Source organism: Sminthopsis crassicaudata, chromosome 2, assembly GCF_048593235.1.
Source record: "Sminthopsis crassicaudata isolate SCR6 chromosome 2, ASM4859323v1, whole genome shotgun sequence".
NCBI classification, from domain to species: domain Eukaryota; kingdom Metazoa; phylum Chordata; class Mammalia; order Dasyuromorphia; family Dasyuridae; genus Sminthopsis; species Sminthopsis crassicaudata.
Window position 1 is genome coordinate 622334149 of NC_133618.1, and position 4776 is coordinate 622338924.

General features: G+C 40.6%; 1 pseudogene; it reads left to right on the top strand.

Moving 5' to 3' along the window:
- Positions 1–2642: 2642 nt before the first annotated feature.
- LOC141553001 (putative E3 ubiquitin-protein ligase TRIML1 pseudogene) lies at positions 2643–4010 on the top strand (annotated as a pseudogene).
- The last annotated feature ends 766 nt before the right edge of the window (positions 4011–4776 follow it).

The following is a 4776-nucleotide window of genomic DNA, read 5'->3' on the forward strand; positions in this document are numbered from 1 at the left end:
TATTTGTCTTTATATTTCCCCCATGAGGAGGAAGGCAAATATATTTTTGTTCAGTGGGGAAAAAAGTAAAATAAAAAATAGTTGGAGCATAGTATTAAGAACTCAATCACTTTACTAGCAGAGGTTATACCAATCAGAATCTTTCACCAGTATAAATTGGATCAAAAAATGGGTAAAGGTTCTTGTGCCCTTGAAGGACTGGAGAAGAGGGGATCGTCTAAAAGGATTCCAGAGTATGAATGATGAAGCATGCTGCTAACTTCTTGACAGAGATGAAAGAAGTCCAGATGCAGAATGAGATATTTCTGGATTTGGCCAAAGCAGGAACTTATTTTTCTTGACTATGAAATTTTGTTGCAAGGGTTTTGCTTTTCTCTTTTACCAGGTAGAAAAGAGAGGAAAAAATAGATTCACAAGAAAACATTTAAAGCAAAAAGAGACACAGCCCTTAAGGTAAAGGGCAGGATCAGAATCTGTTATGCTTCAGCTGAAGCTTAAAAAAAAAAAAAAAAAAAAAAAAAAGCAGGTTTATCAATCCTGATAAAGGATAAAGGTAAAGGAAAAATAGACTTAATTAAAAGAGATTAGGAAGGAAATGACATTTTGCAAGTAGGAAAGATAACATTGATGATAGCAATTTTCAAACTTTTGTATAAACAAAATCAATGCAATCAAGATTAGAAAGAAAATAGAAAGCTGGGAAACAAGCCCTCATTTCTCAAATATATAAAGAACACTGTGAAATTTATAAGAATACGAGCCACTCCTCAACTGATAAATCATCAAAGGATATAAAAAGGTAATTTTCAGATAAACAAAAGCTACCTATATTGATATGAAGAAATATTCTAAATCATTTTTTTATTTGAGAAATGCAAATTAAAACAACTCTGAGGTAACACCTGACACTTGTCAGATTGGCTAATATTAAAAAAAAATGGCAAATGGCAAATGTTAGCATGAGGGAAAATTGGGACAATAATACACACTCAGTACAGTTGTGAACTAATCCAGTTAGTTATTCTGGAGAGCAATTTGAAAGTATGCCTAAAGGCCAACCAGACTGTGCATTACAAAGATGTGAGAAATGAGGGGTGAGAGATGATCCCCTGGATGATGTCTCAGGTTCTTGCAAAACAATTCTCAATCCCAAATGCAGGCAGGGCTTGTGGCAACAATGGGTTTATTACATTGAGAAACAATTTCCTAGGGGGCCAGATCTCAAAAAGGATTTTTAGCAAAAGTTTGGGATGTAGCCTTTGATTATATTGGATTTTTATGGCCCAAAGCTAGGGAGGAGGAATCTCCTGATGAATTTAAAGGACTAATTTTCAATTCAATAAAGGGTGGTGATTATGCCTCAGGCCAAGATCTCCAATTGAATTGTAGATGGAGATCACCATCTGAGAGTTTCCCCCCTGAATAGGAAGGTGGAGTCCCATCCAGAGGTCAGGAGGAATAGAGATTTTTAGGGTATCCCAAAGATCAGGGGGACAGTTCACATAACTATGACTACTAGATCAGTACCCCAAAGAGAGCACAGAAAAGGAAAACGGACCTACAAATGTAAAAATCTTTATAACAGCCCTCTTCATAGTGATATTAGATATTGACGGGATGTCCATGTATTGGGGAATGGCTGAACAAGTTGTAGCATATGAATGTGATGGAATACTACCATGCAGAGATAATAAGCAGAAAGATTTTTGAAAAGCCAGGAGGGATTTGTATGAACTGATAGGAAGTGAAGTAAAATGAGCAGAAATCAGGAAAATGTTGTACACAGCATCAGCCACATGGTGTGATGATCAACTAGGAACTATCAACTCCTCTTGTTAGTAATACTATTATCCAAGCCAAGTCCAATGGGCTGATGATAGAAAATGCTATTCATATCCAGATTAAAACAAAAACAAAAACAAAAAAAAAAGCTGAACTCTGAGTGTATATTTCTTTCACTGAATTTAATTATTTCATGATTTTTTTCCCTTCTGATTTCTTTCTTCTTTCATAGGGATTTAGATGTTTTATAATTGCACATATATAATTTATATCAAATTGTCTACTATCTTGGGAAGAAGGGAGGTAGGGAAGGAGAGAATGGTACTCAAAATCTTGTAACAATGAATGCTAAAAATTGTCTTGACATATAACTGAGAAAAAAATAAAATACTTTTAAGACAAAAGAAGAAATACTCCAGGATCTGCAATGCTTCTTGGAACAAAATGAGAAGCTGTTCCCTAAAGAACCAGAGATTGCTTTCCTTGAATGGAGCTTGAGAGAAATGCTCAAAAGCTTCCACAAAGAGGAATCAGGGGTCAGTCTACTTGGAATTGAGGGGCCAGACAACTCTGATCTAGAGTCTAGGTGTAAACTCCAGTGGGGATTGTAGCTCATTACTATGCAAGAAGGATCAAGGTGGGAACTCAGCCCTAGAGCAGACCATAGAAAATCTCTCCAAGCTCAGGAGTTCTCACCTTTGGTGGGTGGAGTAAAGGCGGGGCCAAGTCAGAGGAAGACATATAAAAGCCTCCAACATCTCATCCCTGGCAACTTTTCCTGCCAGAGCTCCAGGGAAAGAGCCAGCATTGTCTCTCCTGAGAGGACCATTTGAGAAGGGAGGAACTGAGAGCCCAGAGACATGGATGTCAAAAACTTGATTAAAGATCTCCAAGCAAGCCTCACTTGCTCCATCTGCTTGGGCTACTTCACAGATCTAGTGACTGTCAATTGTGGCCATAGCTTTTGCAAAGGCTGTCTTAGACAGTGCAGGGTGGGAGCCCAGGAAACCTCAGCCTGCCCAGAATGCAGAGCAGATATCAATTATGGCAGGGACCTGGTGAGCAACAGGACCCTGCAGCAGGTCCTTGTGGGCCTGAGCACCTGTGAGAAACATGGAGAAAAGGAGAAGCTCTTCTGTGAGGATGACCACAGAATCCTCTGTGATTCCTGTTCCTTAGCCCCAGAACACAAGAATCACCACATCCTTCCCTTGGAAAAGGTAGCTGCCACGGGCAAGGAGAAGCTCTTCGAGACACAGAAGTTCTTAAAAAGGAAAGAAGAACGTCTTCAGGAGGAACTGGACCATGTCATAAGAGCAAAGGCAAGATATACGAAGTACACCCTTAATTCCCAAAGCTTACTTGTGTCTGAATATGACAAAATGTGTCAGTTATTAAGGGAGGAAGAAACTCTACAATTACTAGAACTGAAGCAACAATTCAACCACAACATGGTGAAGTATGACAGGCAGAAAGCCAAACTGTCACTAGATATCCAAAGTGTGAAAAGTCTGCTGTTGGAAGTGGAGACCCATGTGGAGGAGACCCCCTCAGAAATGGTCCAGGGTATGAAAGGCACCTTGGACAAGAGTAAGAAGCTGCTCCATCAAGAGCCAGAGGTTGTATACGAGGACTGGACAATCTTTCCCATCACTGGTCTAAGAGAAATACTCATGACGGTCTTCAGGGATATAACTCTGGATCCCGACACAGCCAACATTTATCTCATCGTGTCCAAAGACCTGAAGAGCGTCAAGTACACAAGCATCCCCCAGGACCTGCCCAACAACGAAGAAAGATTTGTCCATTTGCTGATCGTCCTGGGGGCGCAGACCTTCACCTCAGGTAGGCACTATTGGGAAGTGGAGGTGGGAGAAAAGACAGAATGGGAAGTGGGAGTCTGTGAAGAGTCCACCAGCAGAAAATGGAAGCGCTCCCCATTCCCCGAGGATGTCAGGACCCTGGCCGGCTGCAGACAGCAAGATCGTTTCTTTCTGTGGAATTCACAGGATGGCTATCGACCAAGCCCACCCATCCCTAAAGTGGGCATCTTCCTGGATTATGAAAGAGGACACATAGCATTTTACGATGTCTTGGACAGATCTCTTCTCTGTAGCTTTCCAGACAAGGCCTTTCAAAAGCCTATGCGACCTTGCTTCTCTCCCTGTCTTCCTGATGATGAAAGCATCCCTGGATCTCTCATTATATGCCCCAAGAGTGCCCAGTAGATGCCTGCCTAATGATCATCCTGATTAGGAGACACCTTTTTTTTTTTTTTTCCCTGAGGCTGGGTTTGAGTGACTTGCCCAGGGTGATGCAACTAGGAGGTGTTAAGTGTCTGGGACCAGATTTGAACTGGGGTCCTCCTGACTTCAGGACAGGTGCTCTATCCACTTCATCACCTAGCTGCCCCCAATACCTTCCTTTTCAAGCAACAAAAACCACACCTGAAATGCATCTCCCATTATAGCTCACATCAATCAAGTGTTGGAAGATGATGTTTTAAAAAATTGCTCCCCAGGAATTACTTAATTGTTACTTGCTTATGTGACCTTTCCACCAGCGATCAAGCAAATGAACTGATATTGTGTTTCCTCAGAAGAATACCTGAGAAGTTCTGCTTGGAACTGAGGGACCAGACAACTCTGATTCTTGCTCGTTGTCCATTGGTCCCAGAATTGATGGACTTGAAAAGTCTTCTGCCAAGTGCTAGGAGAAGCTCCAGGAGACAAAGTACATCTTAACAAAGAAAAAGAAGAATTTCCAGTTGCATTGGATAATTTTTTTTTTAATTTGGCAATTGTTTAAACATGCTTTGGATAACCTACATCATGTTGTCTCTGGGAGGGGAGAGGGGAGGGAAGGAAGAATAGAATCTGTAACTCAAGACTTAAAAATCCCAATGAATGTTAAAATATGGTGTTACCTTTAATTGTGGGAAAATAAAATGTTAAAAAATATAAAAAAACAAATGGGTAAAGTATTATATTTGAA